The sequence below is a fragment of the Notothenia rossii genome (assembly GCF_949606895.1).
Source record: "Notothenia rossii genome assembly, chromosome: 2".
Classification (NCBI taxonomy): domain Eukaryota; kingdom Metazoa; phylum Chordata; class Actinopteri; order Perciformes; family Nototheniidae; genus Notothenia; species Notothenia rossii.
Window position 1 is genome coordinate 87,217,448 of NC_136904.1, and position 19,338 is coordinate 87,236,785.

Sequence of the window (19,338 nt, forward strand, 5' to 3'; positions counted from 1 at the left end):
ACATTGCATGCTCATCAAGATGACTTTGATATAGTTCTCTGTTAGCTCACTGTTTTCCATTTGACTATTTATTTAAGATCAGACGCGAGCAGTCATCTAATAACACCTGTAGAACAAAAGTATCAAAGAAAGATAAGAGGCTATTTGGTTGACAGAAAAGCCAAAACACAGAATGCAAATAATGTGTGTTTCAACTCTGCAAGCCTTTTCAACAGTTGTAACGACATCATGCAAAGCAATGTCACACAGCTGCACTAGCAACAAAGGCTGATAAGAAATATACCAGATCAACAAACTGTCAAAAGTTTCTTACATTCAGTCTGAGAAACTGATATTGAAAGAAACTCAGGAATCTCTTGTGCTGGATGACCAATTACTTTGTGGGTTTGGAAACGAGCGATGTTGAATCACTTCTCGCTGTCAAACTGACATTTAATTTCCCACTAGTGCTGGTTCAAACAGCTTCCAATTTACATTTAAAGAGTTAATACTTACTATTTTCAAATTAAGTTTTTCCATGAAGACTTGCTAATAATATCTCCTGCTACCTTCATGGCAGAAGTATACAATTGCTAAACTGTGATAATGTTCATGGCTGCTAGAGAGATAACCCAAGTGTCTTATTATTTTTAATTGACCCCATCTTACGGTCTCTTCACTCGTTTTGCTTCTGGTCTTTTTGCCAGTGTGAGAGTGCTGTAACATCTAACGAGAAGTATATGATAAAACTTGTGAAAATAACATCAACATTAAAGCATCACACAGTCCTTATAATTTGATAACCTGAGATTCAACAGAAACTAGAACACACTCCTTTTGAGCTTGTAGCAGCAGTCAGTTGTTATATAATGTCAAGTATCATACTGAATATGAATAATTCATCTCTCTCTCTCATTATTTTAACATATCACCTGCATATATTCTTTAATGCTGTAGGGTGAATATGATTCCTATATGAATCCTATCACACACACACACGAGCACACACACTTTAATGGCCTCAGCCGGCTCCAGTTTCCCCTGCAGAGGAAAACCACATCCATCATATTCCAACACAAACCACACACTGCTCTCTCACTCTCTGTCTCTCAAAACCACGCTTCCAAAATTGCTCTCACACTCACACACATGCACGGGCAGAGACACACACACGGGCACAGACACACACACACACACACACACACACACACACACACACACACACACACACACACACACACACACACACACACACACACACACACACACACACACACACACACACACACACACACACACACACACACACACACACACACACACACAGAAAGAGAAAGAGGAAGCTTGTAATAGTTAAGTGCTTGCCAGGCATCACACTCACGCAGACACAGCAGATGATGTATTCTCCATAGGGAAGCTTATTCTCATAAAGGGACAGTTGCTGGGAAAGAATACATACATTGCAACTGTCTATGTCTGTGTCTCTCTTCCTCTCTCCCTCTCTTTGATACGGTCAGTTTAACTACTTACTCCTCATTTCTGGATAATTGACTGACGCTGAGACTCTCCCTACTGTTTCCACAGTGATAACAATGAGCTTTTCCTCCTATTAAAGGCTCAAGGCTGCTGCACACACACACATTTGAACACACAAAGACACACACAGCAGACGGAAGACCATAAAATCTGAAATATTCCCACCTACTGAGGAACTAAATAACTGAGTAAGACCCTGTGTTTACCTGTGTGTACACATGAATCTACATATATGTGTGTTTGTACAGTATGTCTATTTCTTGTCCATCGCGACCATCTGACTCATTCAACAGGAACCAATCAAATCAAAGCTTCTGTTTAAAGGTGATGACATCATTCTCACTGCGCTCCAACCACATAGAGAGACGCCATCTGGAGGGTGCTGACTCAGCACAACATCGAGTCACACAAGAACAAGCAGAATCCTTTAGTGTTGTAGCTTCAGATCAAACGCTGTCTCAGTAACAGCAGACCAGAGGGCGAAGACAGTTGAATGATCAGTTCACTCAAATAATTTTCAACCGGTTTATTCACTGACATACTTCTGGTATGAAGCACATACATTCAGAGATTGTTGGCCTACACTAACCGATATACACAATAGATGAGTAAATAAATAAATTTGACTTTTTCTTCACAAGTAGTTTCAATGCAAACTCCTCAAGGTAAGTTCGAAGTATCATCCACACGAATAACATTGACATTGAATCTGGACTTGATTAACACCAACGCAGCTGTCACAAAACCTGAGTAAATAAAAACAAAATGATCTGCGTAGATAGATACTACAAGGGACAATTTGAGAGTAAAGCTGTTTTTTATTCATAAGCTTGGGTGCAAGTTTAAAGATCAGGTCGTTAGCATTGGACCCCAAAATAAGGAAGGATCTCCTCATGCAAAATTAGCACATGCAGTCCAAAAGGGAAGACCTATAGTAGAAGCTAGCAGGCTAATGCTAGTGAAGCTAACAGTGACGTTTACGTTAACTGACATCTTGAGTAGAGAAGGGCATATTTCCTATTTTGCAATACCCTCTACATCTTTTAGACTGTCTACACAGTGTTCTTGCACAATATAAACTGCCATAAGTACTTCAATACAGGCAACATATCGGGAAATCTGTCACAATTACTTAGCATGACATCCCGTTTTTTACAGAAAGCATGGCCCCCCTGAAAAGACATTTTGAAAGTCAAATATTTGTTAAATAGACTACTAACAAATATTTGCTGTTGGTGAGGTGTTAAGGTTTTACAGGCAGGCCGTCAGCTAATAGGCAATTGGCTTGGAATGTACACAATTTCATGATTTAGCTAAATGCATTATGAAACACAAGCTAACTTTTAAATAGCAAATAAGGGTCTATTAGCGAAACAGCTGACCATCTGTTTTCTGTCTCTGTTTTCTGTGGCTACTTTTTTTCTGCTAGAGGTAGCCTATATAGTAGTGCATATTTGCTCATGATCTTGATTGCTTACTGATTTTTTATTTGGTCCAAGATGCATCTGCTAAGGAGTGCATTTAGCTAATTCAATACAAAAAGTAGCCTACTTCAAACTAAAGAAGTTTAAGTCAAACGTTTAATGACATATATTCTGACCATATTGTATCGCACTGTCTCTCAAGACAGACCAACATAAATGTAGATTTCTTGCTTTACTTTTACTATAGAAAATAACCTGTGTGGCCTTTAAGCTGCTAGAAAAAACTGCACATTCATCGCATACTATCCTGAAAATATCCATCACACACACATACACACACACACACTTGTTGTACCCTGCCAAAACACTTCCACACACATGAACATAGTTAACCATCGGGGTCAGATGTGAAGAGGAAGCCAGAGGTCCTTCCTGAAGGAAAGACAGAGCTAAACACAGAGAAGAAGCAAATGTTCAAACATGGAACACGTGTTCGAGCTATCAGATGAAACTCTCGCTCCCTCGCTCTGGATCAGCTTTCAGTCTCCAGACAGCAGCTGTCTGTGGAGAGGAAAAACTTAGACCCAGTGGTCAGACATGGAATGTGTGTGTGTGTGAGTGTGTGAAGAGCCTGGTGACAGTTAGGTACTTAGAGGCGCCACGCTTACTGTAACAACAAACAGCCTTTCAATCTGAGATTTATTTCATAGACAGTTTTATATTAGATATTAGCAGTGTTGGAAAGAAACTAAATGGTTTAGTGAAGAACTGCACGTAAGTACAGTTATAAGGTATTTTACTTGGGTGTTTCCATTGTAGGCTACTGTATACTTCCAGTTAAGATGGAAATATTGTACTTTTTTGAAAGGTATATTTACAAATTACTTTTTAGATACAACATGTTTTTTGGTTTGTGACCACTCAGAAAAAAGCAGTATCTTTTCGAGGACCTCCTGTGATGTTTCATTTGTCTATGATAGGAAAAAAAGTCAAAAAATACTTAAAAATCTATACAAAAGTTAGTTTGTGGACTTTTATTTCTTCGTAACTATCGAATAACTTCTCAGTTTTTATCTTTTGTACAATAGTAGGTGACTGTCTGGCATTTCCAACACCTGCAGTATATGGACATAAAACTCTTCTGGTTGAGTCATCAGTGGAACAATCGGGACATTTATGGAAAAAATCTGCCATATTGAAAAGAAATATAAAACTATGTAGACTTTAGAATAGAGGTCAACTACACGTCCTACAGTGGATCGTGCTTTAGATTCTGCATCAATGCTTCTCATCCTGGGTTCATGTCATGTTGGCGTCACCGTAATTACCGTATCTCAACCTGTAAATCTGTGCCCTGATTACATCTAGGACACCAAACAGACACGAATGTCTTACGTCAGCCGGAGTCGGTGGTTCAAGGTAATTAAAACTAAATTTAACAGGCATAGTGTTATGTTGTCAATGAACTGTATTTTTAACCCTCACATGACCAACTCTGCAATTATACCACTGTTTACAACTTACAATCTCAAGCTGTGGACGGGGGGGACACACAGCAGGCTGAAGTTAGAGGTTTAGCTATGGGATACATTCTGCAACAGATTTTACATTGTGGATACCAATTCCATAGATTAAACAACTACAGTGCTCTGTTTTGCATGTTGGTTCAAACTATGATTTTACATGTGCCCTAGGTTGTGTTTTTTTCAACACTGAAGGTCAAGACACTTTTAGTCCTTGTGGGTATTTAACAATATTATTTTTGCATTAGTGTGAAACATTCGCAACCATTGGATTTTGCAGTGTATTCTAGTCCACTTGTAATTGGCTAATGCATCTGGTAATCACTAAACTATATTGTGTTTTAAAAATGAATGTTGTCAGCCAAAATATGCCTTTGCATCTCTATTTCTAATCCAAAGTAACCTCTTGCGAACTTAGTATTTGTAGGGATGCAGTGCAGCAGGAGTCTGAAATAAAATGGACGATCCCAATGCCTTCAGTGCAGTGATATACTCTACTCCAGTTCTCTATTTAACTTATTGTACTAAGATTATTTTTGTAATCATGCATAGTATTTTTTTCATTAACCTTTTTTATTTTTATCTCACGTACCCCCTGCAGTACCCCAACGTACCCCTAGGGGTCCGCGTACCCCCATTTGAGAATCTACTGGTCTACACTATACAATCCAAGCGCGTCAGCATTATCCATTGAAAGAGATGACGTGGCTGTCTTTGGCATCCAAACACTATACCTGCCAGCAAGCAGGATGAACACAAGCTGCCCTTTTCTGTCCACCTCTTGTCCCAGCAATGGACTGTTTTTATTCTTTAATGAATTATGTATGAGCATCACAGAAAGAGGAAAGAGTGAGACTACATTCTCAGACCGCGGATGGAAAGCCCAAAAGATCAGAAGGTAATTGTACCCTGAACTGAGGAATCTTAATTTTTTATGTTCCCACTCTTGTTCTATTAATACTCTTCAGAAAGCCAGGTTCTGTTCGCTCGATGACAGCCTGACACAGATGGTGCTGTGTGTGCTTCTGTTCAGCCTCCTATAAGGACAAATTAACCTTAATGAGAGCGAGCCTCAAAGAAATAAGAGTTGCAAAGAGAAAGCAGAAACACCATCAAACAGATTATAAATGAATCAAATAAATGATTACACGAACAAAACAAACCAAAGACAGTAAGAATACAAGCAAGACTGTTGTAAAAAAAACTACTGTCTGAATGGAAACTATGGAGGGAACTTTAAAAATCAATTCCATTCAGGATCTACATGCACATACAAACAAAACAGCAGTCTCCTGAAAAGAGCTGCCTGTGGTTGCAATGGAGTGTTTTCCAACCATCATGAAACACACACACATTCACACACACTCACTCACTTTTGCCAAACCACAGCATGCTAAATCTCCATCATATGCCTGAGAGGTTGGAAGTTTTAGGCTGAAGTTACTCTGAGTACGAGCAGTCAGTAAAACCAGCCAGTAAATAAGCCTCACAGAAAAACAGACATCCAATCAAATAGTCCTGTAGACCTGTGCATCAGTCAAATCGTCATCAGTCAATCCATCGCTCAATAGTGGCTCAACTTTTCTTGATTTAAAAGTGCAGTAGAAATGTTCTGGAATAAGGTAAATCCATTAGAGTTACCAATATGTAATCAAAGCATGAGTAGGGCTGGGAAATATGGAGATATAGTTGACCAAATACCTTGATATCGATACAGTGACAGTATTATTAAATGGTTGATAACATACAAATTCAATAAACAATCATCAATGATGTCGCTATAATGACTAAGTGGGTAAAGTAAGTTTGAAAAAGTCTGATAAGTTCCGAAAAGGATATTTCTTTACTGAAATGCAGTCTTTAAACAAGGATGGACACTTCCCTGTAACGGTATCAAAGATCTAAGACAATATTTAGTATCAAAACACTGACATTATATCAATATATTGCTTAGCCTCATGTCTTTGGTACAGTAGTCTGTGTTTAAAGAGCTGCTATGAGACAATTATTGGTCAGAACCAAACGGGACACCGACATACGAAAAACAATTAAAGCCAAAAGCTAAAAACAACCCTCAACTGCCTTTTCGTCTCGGTGGAACAAGAACCGTTATCTGAAGCTGTCAGTTCTGTTGTTGAGTTTAATAAAACCAGCATTACTGATGAACGCGAAACAGACATACCAGGCTTCTCGCCCCAAATCCCCCGGATTTGTTAGACACGCAAGTGGAAACTTCACTGCAAATCAGAAAAGTGGTGTACTTGCTGTGACATTTAGGGAAGTCTGCTGTTAAACAAGAGTTAGGCAAGGAAATCATGACCAATTAAATATCTGAGTGTTCTTAAACATCACACATTTGCCTAATGTCCATAATTATGTTCAACTCACCAATAAAGTAGTGTTTGAGGGGCCTGACATAGAGCTAAACTCCATCTGCTTCACACATGGATTTAGTGCAGTTTTAACTATCTTGAAAATGAATAAAATAGAAATACAATTCAATACAAATGTCTGGTTTCTTTCTTTTTTAAAGAGAAATGTACCATAAAAAAGCGATAAGTTCATTTTATTATCAATATTTAACACGATCAGCTTGTAAGTCCAGTGCTATATATACAGTTTATGATCCATTGGTGTTATTGTGTTATTTAAAAAACAAAGAACACGTCTGAAAAGAAAAACCTTCATACTTGAGTCACATTTGACCAAGAACACATGTTTTCCTTGACCTCATTTGCTCTCTCTAACCCTCACACACACACACACACACACACACACACACACACACACACACACACACACACACACACACACACACACACACACACACACACACACACACACACACACACACACACACACACACACACACACACACACACACACACACACACACACACACACACACACACACACACACACACACACACACACACACACACACACACACACACACACACACACACACACACCCTAAGTAAACACACAGAAGTTTCCTTGCAGCCAATAAAGTGTTTTACTGCCGTGTTGTACAGAATTGCATGCTAATTACTGACTGCAGTAAACTAATGAAGAGTTGTTGAGGACATGGAGAGAGTAGTAAATCCTACCAAGCAGCAGTAAAATTATAAATAATAACAAGTTGGATGTATAAAATATACCACTTGAGACCACGTAATAGTGCAATAAGCTTTGTACCAGAAGTTGTTGTTGACCCGGATGATGTTTTCATGCAAATTGGAGATAAATATGGTCATTATTTACAATGTGTTCTAGCAGAGACACAATTCGGATGCTGAACCCTTTATAATGAATGCCTATGCACAAGTTCGGTGGTCAAATATTTACGTTTTATAGGTATATTATTTTGTCAAATTATAATAATAAATTGTAGATCAGTAATAAATGTCTGATCAAAACATGAAAATGGAGTCAGACCGTTTAGAGTTGACTACTTCAAATGCGCAGTAAGTGTTTTTTATGCTGTACTGCAAACAGGAAGCTGGAGTTTCAGATTCAGCCGGTTAACGATGAATGTTTCGGTTGTTTTCAAATCAAATTTAGAAGGGAAACTGCTTGGATTCACCTAAAAAGACTACTCATTAGCTCTGATTGACTTTCCTCTTTTTGTAATCACATTTTGAATGTGAATGAATCTTTTATATATGACCTTTAAGTGCAATGATTTAGTTATAATAACAAACCAGAAATGAGCTTGTCTCTTCTTGTTTTTTAACAGACACTCGTTCACAAAGATCACATGATGTGTCTATTTCAAACATCTGAATATCTATCTGTGTTATTCTCCGATCAAGATGGTAGCATGTTTCGCTGGCAGGATAGAACATGTTTTGACATTGTCAATTCAAGTACAAAGTGTTTTTGTCCCCTTCGAATTGATTTTAAACGAGCATGGATGCCTTGAGTTGCATACATGACGAGACACAATCAAATTAAACTCAACACAACAGCCAGAAGCAGAGAAACTAAGCAAAGCCTCACATCTGAGAAGCTGTAATCGGTTAATGTTTGTAACAAAGGATAATTTGTCATTTTCTTTCCATCAACCGGTCGATTGCCCCAAAATAGCTTCAGCAGTAAAACATATAGAACATAAATCAGTCAATGTGATATTGTTCTGCTTTAAAGAGAGCGAGACAAAGGGATCAATAACAGGGAGGTCTGACTCTCTCTCAGGATGCTGATCTGCTCTCTGACACACACACACACACACACACACACACACACACACACACACACACACACACACACACACACACACACACACACACACACACACACACACACACACACACACACACAGACACTTAAACCATGGGTGGTGAGTAATTACTCAGGGTCAAGCATGGTGGTGATCTCAAAGGAGACCCTATTAAGAGCGAGTGTGTGCTTGTGTGTGCGTGTGCGTGTGCGTGTGCGTGTGCGTGTGTATTTGTGTGTGCGTGTGCGTGTGTGTGTGTGTGTGTGTGTGTGTGTGTGTGTGTGTGTGTGTGTGTGTGTGTGTGTGTGTGTGTGTGTGTGTGTTTTGACAGCCCTACTCAGGCAGTGACTGAAATCTTTTCTGATAGGACCGTGGGCTATAGGATCCTCTCAGGGGACTCAAAGGTGAATCATTTGCATCTTAAACAGTGGTAACATACACACTATGGCTTATAGGCCATCAATTAAATCAATGTATAAAGGGGAAATCGTATTACACCCTAACCCTTTCACATTGTGGAGAAGAGGAGACATAGAGACACAAATAGTAAGGAAACATAAAGAGGACATCTTTTCAGGTTCATATTTAGTGTCTCTCCTGGGACATGTCTCCATGCTTTAATGTTCTAAAAGCTCTTTATTTTTCTCATACTGCCTGTGCTGCAGCACCTCTTTTCACCCTCTGTCTGAAACCAGAGCCCCGTCTGCTCTGATTGGTTAGCTGGCCGGCTCCGTTGTGATTGGTCAACCGGTAAGAGATGTAAGCAGATTCTTCCTTCCTGTTCCAGTAGTTCATAGGATAGTTGTGTCATTTTGCAGATCGAAAAGACAATTGTGGTATTTAGGGTTCATAAATATAAACAAGACGTGGCAAGAAAATTCATTTTGGAATTGAAAGTATTTTGACACACAGTTGAATTACATTCCTTATTGGTTATCTATGGCTTTTTAACATTCAGTCTGTCAATCAGGCTAAAAGCTTCCTGTCTCACACACACACACACACACACACACACACACACACACACACACACACACACACACACACACACACACACACACACACACACACACACACACACACACACACACACACACACACACACACAAAGGAAAAACACCTGCCCACAACAGTTAATAACATCAAGGCCTATTAGCTAAAACCACTAATCAGCCGGTAACACACACACACACTCACACACGTCTGTAGAATGTGTTTGTGATCGATTATAGTCCAAACGGATGCTCATTACACTAAAACACACACACACACTGACACATGCACACACCATATGGCTGCAGCTGTCCAAGAACAAGAAAGCTTTTAAGGAGGGAGGAGACAAAGGAAGGGGGGAGGATAGTATTTATCTATTTAACACTGTTTTTCTCTGTCTCCCTGTAGCTCTCTCCTGTGTCCCCTGGTGGGTAATAAGGACTAATCCACTTAAGCAGCCTCTCTCTCCCTCTCTCTGTTCTTATCTGTCACCCCAACATATCACACACACAAACACTCACACACATTTCCACAAATATTCATTCTTCACACCCATCTGCCACCGTTCTTGACACTGGGTGTGTGAGTGGGGGACAAAGAGGGGAAGATGGAGGGAGGGAATCCCTGCCTCTCTCTCCTCAGCAGCAGCATCTTATTGTTCCTGATGACAGCATGGGGCGAGAGATATACACACACACACACACACACACACACACACACACACACACACACACACACACACACACACACACACACACACACACACACACACACACACACACACACACACACACACACACACACACACACACACACACACACACACACACACACTCTTCAATAATAGATGCGTTGCTCCTCCTTCCAACTTTCCTCACCATGACTCAGGACTGAGGCCTCATTTAAAGGAACAGGACGCCACAGTCTTTGGCCATATTGCTTACTGTAAATGTCAAGTGATTGAAGCTGTTGGCATACTAGGGTTGGGCAATATGAATATTGCAACGATTGTGTATTGTGTTGGTGCTTTCACAAAATATACAGAGAATATTGATAAATAATTATAAGTTGTGTGTGTCTAATAGAGGGTAAAGCCAAATGATTCAACAGCGACAGCCTGGTAAGTTCATAAAATGAAATTACTTTAAGGTCATTCAGCATTTATAACACGGGAATTAACATTTGTGCGATTTTACTATAACCAAAATCAAATACAATATCTAGCCTCATATCACAATATCAATACATATTAAAATATTGCCAAGCCCTAAGTTGTACTCTATGACAAATATTCAGTAAGGCTTCATTCCTGTTGCAAAGGACTCCAACATGCATATTCGCAGGTGTACAATATACAGTATGGAGGAAAATCGGTCCATTAAGACAAGTGCAGCATTTATCCCACTGTGGCTGAAGAGGCTGTCCACTTAAGCTGCCTCTCTAAAACTGCATCTACAGCATCTCTTGCTGTTATAGGGAACCCATTGAGTCTTTTCTTAAGGAACAAAAGTATATATGCCTGACCTGTGGTTCTGATCTTCAGTAGGAACATTTAGTCTTGGACTGAGTGCCAAAGACAGGGAATGGAAGCCTCGTGGTATTGAGAGACTGACCACTGTTGGATTGATTTAGTTCTTTGTTGAATAAGCTAATGTAAACCATATCCTGTAAGTAGCTCTGTAAGGGCCTCAGGTCCATGCATTGGGAATGAGCGGATACTGTGAAATGTTAAGCTAAATTGACAGTAAGTATTTCATCCATGGGGCGTACCAAAGTAAAAACGGGGTGAACAGAATCCATCGTTACATTTCATTTTTTTAGCTGGAGCTTTTACCCGAAGCAATATAGAATAAATGTCAAACATGTGGTTACAGCTCTAAAAAAAGTAAGATAATAATTATGTACCGGACAGCTGAGGACAAATTCACTCACCAACAGTACAAAAAGAAAAAAAAGCAACTCACTTCCTAAACCCAAATAACTGAGTATTTTACACCGTGAAGAAAATAATGAAATTATTATTGGCTGATATGTATTCATCTAAAAGATATATACATTACCACTCTAGTCGCCAAAAACGGATAAAGCATGTAAACAACAAATCTGTGTTGAAATCAGCAGGAGGAGAGCTAGCTAACTGGAGCTGCCCGGCTAACAGAGCCAAACACAGCACCAGTCGGATTCTGATTAACAAATAACAACATTTGCAAAGGGGCCATTAAATATTGACTTTGTGCAAGTAGAATTTAAGAAAACATTAAAGCTGAACCCTGAATCTCTGTGTGTATGTGTGGATACTATTTAATTACATTTAAATGCCTCACACGTAAACAAACCAGCGTGCATCCCGTTAGCCACCGCCCTGTTTGAAACTCCCCTGCTGTGATTTACTCTCACAGCGAGCAGATGATGTTCAGTGACTGTAACTAATAAGTCCTTTAAATGTATTCATAGCAGCACATGATCAGAGGTAGCAGTGTTAGTACTAGAGAGGATTAACATTAGTCCAAGTTACTGACAGTGGGATCTTATTATTTAAACAGCAGCCTCTATCATCAACTCCAATCCCGCAGCATACACTCTGATTTTAATGAGACACCGCTGCCCAAACTGCAGCTTGGTGAGATTAGTGATATTAAACCCTATAAACAAAAACACAGAACATAATTACAATGCATCCAAACTCTCTCTCCCTCTCTGAGGTGCAGTGCTTGTTTTGCAGGTTAATCTGGCTCTAAGCCTGGAGGAAACAGTGTGTGTGTGTCGGGGTGTGTGTCGGGGTGTGTGTGTGTGTGTGTGTGTGTGTGTGTGTGTGTGTGTGTGGGCGTGTGTGTGTGTATTAATGGATTACAGTTCATTCATCCATGTAAGGTTTCTGTACACAAAGCATTAAAAACAAACATACTTATCCATCTCCATCTGCGTGCCAGCAAAATCATACTTAGATGTACACACAAATGAAACCTCTGTAATGGCAACCATAAGTACATATTCATCTAAGTCCTCCCAACAGTATAGTGGAGGAAATCTGTGGTGAGAAGAGGTCTGTTTTTCAAGTTTCTCCTCAGGGTGAAATGAGGTCTCTGCTCACAGCTTTACCCTCAACGTCAAATCTGTTCTCAGGGTGAAATGAGGTCTAGTCGGAGTGAAATAAGAGTGCTTTCTTGAGTGAAATGAGGTCTAGTCGGAGTGAAATAAGAGTGCTTTCTTGAGTGAAATGAGGTCTTACTGTAAGGGCTTAATATGCTTCAAAGAAACAGGTGTAAGTAGAGACGCACCAGTCTGAGTCAGCAGATCGGCTTCAATACTGACCTCCTCTGTCAGATCAGGAATCGACCAGCAATCCACGTTAAATACAGTTTTGTCCTCATTGTTTTTATGAGACTCATTGTTTCCTGTATCAGTTACATTCATTCAGTCCCAGAGAGCTGCTGACTTGTTGTTTCTGTACGCAGCAATACATTTCATCATTTTGGTTCTTATTGAAATCATTCTTATAACTTCCACGGAGTAAGGTAAGCAGATTTGGGGAAATGGGAGTCCTATTGGATCAGTACTCAAAGGGTAGTAATATCGTTTCTGGCAAAGCTTCAGATACTATAGGTACATGAAGAAGGGAGACAGTCTGAAGAGGTTGGATTTGTGCTCAAATTGTTACATATTACCTGAGTTAAGGTAATGAAATTGGCATGGGAAAAGATCAAAGTTGGACTATTGATCAGGAGATCCTAAAGCGGGTGAATTGAATATGTCGAAAGGGAAAGAGGTTTACATGCAGCCGAATTATCCTCCAAAACATTTCTGATGTCTTTGAAGTCTTTATGTGATGAATTGTACCAATCAGGATGAATGAACCGTCTCTCTTCAAGCTGAGTGCTCAATGTGGCTCTTCACAGGAAAGGTGACAGAAATTGTTGCAAGGAATGATTTAAAAAAAAATGTCTTCCACCCCTTTGCACACCTGGCCAAGAGGACATGGTTGTCGTGTTCCTTACTAAAATTGCCAAAGGTGCCAACTTCCCTTCGAAGGGCATGCCACTGAGGCCGCCATCTTTTGTCATTTCTAAACATCTCCTCAGCTACATACATTACTCTTGGCACTCAGCAGATTAGATGAGAAAATTAACTCTCGTCACAGCGAGTGTTTGATTCCCTCCACAGCTGGAGTATGAAGAGCACACCCCGAGATTCAATTTCAATAAGCAGCTATAGATGCTAAACAGTGACAGCGTGATGGCAGGCAATATTCTATGGAGAGGATTTATCACACATTTATAAGAAGCAGCATTTAGAAGGAATCGGCTGCTTGGACTAGATAGGGGACGATATGGAAGTAATAATTATTGCAATTCACAATATTATTCTGAAAATGATCAAAATATGCTTAAAACTCTGCTTAAAAACACATACTGGACACTCGATAATATAATCTTTAATAAACATATGAGTTTATCTTCCACTTCTCTGCTATGATACTGAGCTGGACAACTTTTTTAGGGAATCACGTGAGGATATACAGTATATGTTAATCCAGATAATAAAACCACACTCTACATATTTTGTATTGAGTGTTTTTTCTCACAATCCATGCCAAAATCCCATCTCATCCCTTACATAGAAAACTCCTTTCAGGCACAAGGCCAGGTCTTTAACTCCCAGCATGCTTCACTTCACCTGTTCATAACCCAGGAGATACATTAATGGCATCACTGACTCCTGCTGGTTCTGTCTGTTATTCTAATAAAAAGAGAAAATAGTGATTTAGCGATGTTGCTTAGCAACAGCAGCCGCTATTGACAGACAGCTGGCGTCAGTTGTCTGATAAACACTCACACACTGCTCTCTGATTGCGTATGTGATGGTATGAATGTGTGTGTGTGTGTGTGTGTGTGTGTGTGTGTGTGTGTGTGTTTGTCACTTCCCGTTTCCGTCTGATCAATTAGGATCCTATTTATAAACCGCTGATTAGCATAACATGTAACAGCCACGCCGCCTGCATTTTCCTGTGTGTGTGTGTGTGTGTGTGTGACCCTTTTTTCCCCTTCATTGAAATTACCAGCTGTTGCTTTCTAAAAAACGTGAGGATTCAGAGTGTCTAATTTGTATGACTTGTTTTTAATCTTCTCTCAGTTCAACCACCATCTCCTATACATACAACATGACATAAGTATAAAAATAACTTGTTCAAAACAAATTAACTTCCTGGAAAAGGTCACTTAAATAAACACAAATTTGAGTTTAAAAAAACATTTTGATCAATAAAACATGAACTTCACAGTAGAAGTACAAAATACCAATATGAATATAAACCGTCGCTGCTTTTGTTGGATTAAGGATTTTCATCTTTTCAAACTGGAATTGGCCTCGTAAATATGGCTTGTGTGCTCAAGGACTAATAATAAAAAATGGCGAATGGCGTGCCGCGAGCCAGAACAGTGATTTAATAATCCAGTCGATCAGGTTTCAGTACAGCTCAGCTGAAGTTGACCTCACTCTCGTTAAGTTCTCCTGCAGCACTCTCACTCCTGTCTCACTGTGTCTCTATCCACTGATTCACCCAAATCTATTTTTCCTCGTACACACTCATCAGAAACTAGCAAGGTTTAGTGTTTTTGAGGGAAGCTTGTTTTGCAGAACTATCCTCTAATACTAAATTCATCACTTCATACCAGATTACTTTCCATTGCTTCAACGTGTCCTCACAATGTCATCCCTCACCCTCTGTCTGAAATCAGAGCCCAGTCTGCTCTGATTAGTTAGCTGGTGGGCTCTGTTGTGATTGGTCATCAGCTTAGCCCCTTAGCCCATCACGTACAATGTGTTGGAGCACTAGCCAATAGAAGCGTAAGTGTTATACAGTAGTGATGTCATTATGATACAGAAGTAAACAAAGGAGTCCAATGGAGGTGTTTCAGGCAGTGGGGGAGAGTGTGGGAGAGAAACACCTTCTGGAGGGAACATAGGGATTTTAGCCTTTGCAGACCATTTACATGCACAAAAACCTATTTGAACACAGAGGAAAGGGAAAACCACAAAAAGCTGAATTATACAATAGTCATCTTATGTCTCATTTTCATCATTATCTGACATTGAATGAATCAGTCCCGCAAGAGTAAATATCATAAATGAAACTCTTGCCAAAGCATAATGTAATCGACAGAGTTGTACAGGAAGCACGTGGAGGACAGCACGAGGCTCACATGCGTGTCCAATGCCATTACCAAGTCTGACAGCAGACTGGATTCAGCTCTGAGAGAAGCAGCGCTCCACACGGAGGAATCCATTACGGCAGCAAAGGAAGTGATGTCAACTGAAAAATATATGGTGGGTTTATTTTACGAGACAACGTCCGGATCATTCAAACTGCTGATTAACAGCGGGGTATATTATCTGATTGATGTATCAGTATTGTCAGATACTCAATAATGTGGAATTAGTTTCAGGGATGAAGAAGTGATTTCCACTGAGCTGAAGTCACAGAGTGGTTCTCTGATGGAGACAGACCCCTCTGCTCCCCTCTCACACGCAGCGCTGCATTTTAATGTGCAGGTAGCTTTGTGGTTTTTAAATATCAGACGGAATTACATTTTGCTCCCGTACGAGAATCCTTTCCTCATAAGAGAGTGTTCCTACCTCAAGGAAGACTACACAGCACAGACACTGATGAAAGCCAGGGTGTGTCTCAACCCCTGCTGAACATGTAATGATTTTATACATGAAGGGGGGGGGGTATGCTTTTAGAGACCTGAGTTTTATGACTTGCTGAACACCACTGGTGACATTTTATGGAGCCTCTTCTCAGCACTGCGGTAAACGGATATTATGAAAAAGACAATGTAATTATAATGGCTCCCTGTATTGAAGTCTCTTTTTTCTCTTTGGGATGACGTCACGTAACTTAAAATGTCAACACAAAATGTGCATTTGAAGTTTAACTTAACAAAATAAACAATAGTTTGATAAGAAGATCAATAGAAAACGATTTTAATAATAGATCAAATGTTGTAACCAAATATTTGCTTATAAAAACTGAATATTTGGTAAGACAGACATTTTATTAAAAGTATTGATATAATGTGATTAAACGATGATTCAAACATAAGTAGTTGAAGCCCTGCAATTAAAATCAACACAAAAACAGACAGGTGTGAGATAATTCATCCATAATGAAATGTATTTATGACTTGTCTTTACCTTAGTTTGAAAGGCTGTTCCGTACTGTTACCTGATAGGATGAACATGATTTATAGAAAAATGCGAGGTAACTATCGACCATATCTTTGCATTGATGCGATCAAAGACACGTCACCTTGTTCAGCTCTCCATCAGCAGCACTACAGCAGCGTTCAACATGAATTACTGGTTGTTTCTTCATCACTGCTCTCTGGGACTCACACTTGACTTCCCTCCTACAGATGTTGTACCTTTAACCACATTTCAATATACTCTGAGTTTTCCAGCACAGCGTTTCATTGTCTGTAAGGATGAGTCAACATGTCCATCCGCTGGATACGCTCCAACTGACGCTCACTGAATATTACAGAAAAACAGAGAGGAGGAGATACTGTGTGTGTGTGTGTGTGTGTGTGTGTGTGTGTGTGTGTGTGTGTGTGTGTGTGTGTGTGTGTGTGTGTGTGTGTGTGTGTGCGTGTGTGTGTGTGTGTGTGTGTGTGTGTGTGTGTGTGTGTGTGTGTGTGTGTGTGTGTGTGTGTGTGTGTGTGTGTTTTAATAAAGCACCTTGGCAGGGCTGTTCATGATAAAGTTATTGAACCAAATTACACTGACAGATAGAGTCAGGGTGTGTCCCCTTCTAGCACCTCTGCTGTGTGTGTGTGTGTGTGTGTGTGTGTGTGTGTGTGTGTGTGTGTGTGTGTGTGTGTGTGTGTGTGTGTGTGTGTGTGTGTGTGTGTGAGATAATGTGTCACTACTGTGTCCTTAACTGATAAAAACGTATCTTATTGCTTTTCCCAGTATACTGTCTGACAATTCTGGTACCCAGCAGTACCTTTTCCTCCTACTTAAATCTCTCTACTGACAAACATTGTAAACTATGTTGTAAAAAATGTGTCCGATCTTGTTAATTTCAACATGTCTACTTGGAAAAAATATGTATACAATACAAAAATACCCCCCACCCCCCTCTGATCCTCTCAAACCCACCCCCTACAACCTCCAGCCTGTCAGTCTGTCACCAGGGCAAAATGTGACACTCTCACTGTGTCTCTGAGGAAGCACATGTGAGACGTGTGGCCCTGCACTGCTTTGCATTGGAAAAATGTTGCACTGAAGGTTTAAGGGATTGATAAATCGTATTTTCATCGTCGCTGTGATGTGACCATGTGGGATAAACACATCACAATAGACTGCCTGAAAGATGTATCATTAAGAAATGTAATCAAATAAACCATCCATTCACACTCTGCATGCACACCATTTGAAGCCCAACCTAGCTGTCATCTAACCTCAGATTATGATGACTTTAGCAAGCATAATTACCAAGGAAGCAGAGAACATGAAGGAAAACGTGGATGACGAAAGACTTCATTTGTAATTCTAGTATTATTAATCATATCTTTTGGATTCAGGGAGACGAACAAATGTTCCATGTAAAACAGTTGTGGCAACTTCCGAATGAAACTAGAAACAAGCATCCTTTACCACCTGCAATACAACCGTAAGGGACTAGACAACAATTAAAAACCAACAGACGTCCAGTAGCAGCAAATCTAACTCTAAGCCATCAGTGCAATTTCAGGTCCTTTGGTCTTCAAAATGGCAAACTGTTGGAACCTCCTTAGCCCAAGTTCCCAGAATGCAATGTAACATGTGTTGACCGACCAACTGTCCACAAAGCGAAGACATTTAATAATCTTATAGTACAAAGAAAAGCAGCAAAGCACTGGCATTGATTATGTGGTGGTTTCGGTTGAGGAATTACCAACGAGATTGAATCACTTATCAGAAGATCTGCTGAGGGTTTTGTTGTTGTTACTAATTGGTTAATTGTTGCAGCAAATGTAAAACAAACAAACAGAAACATTGTCTGGTTTCAGCATCTCACATCTAGCTGACATAGAGAGGCTCTGATCTGTTTTTCATATCTCTGCAGAAGAGAGATTCTGGATTGCTGCTCAGGGCAGAGTTAGCAGATTGACCAGAAGATTAATCAATGATGCCAGCTGCAGCTGTGTGTTAGCCATAATGCTCTAGTAGGAGTGTCACACACACACCAAATTGCTGTGAGTTTGAGAGGCTATAGCATGGCACACACACACACACACACACACACACACACACACACACACACACACACACACACACACACACACACACACACACACACACACACACACACACACACACACACACACACACTGTCTGCTCTACATAAACCGTCCTTCAGTCTCATATCGGACAGATTTCCAGGAGTTGATCTGATGTAATTCCTCCATGATTCCCCTTTCTTTTGTAGAGACCATCCTCAGCATCAGACACATGAGCCCACAGCATTGCATAAAACACACACAGACACACACACACACACACGCACACACGCACACACACTCTGTAAATGCATGTTAAACATTAATAAGAGGCATGCAAAGCAGCTTTTATCATGTTTTAATTCTATATTCCGTGTTTGGTTCCCATCAGTGCCTGT

General features: G+C 40.0%; 1 protein-coding gene across 2 annotated transcripts in view; it reads right to left on the reverse strand.

Annotated features, from left to right (window-relative positions):
- kalrna (kalirin RhoGEF kinase a) overlaps window positions 1-19,338 on the reverse strand; it is a 135,864-nt gene that overhangs the window by 116,088 nt on the left and 438 nt on the right. The gene's annotated exons all lie outside the window — the stretch shown is intronic.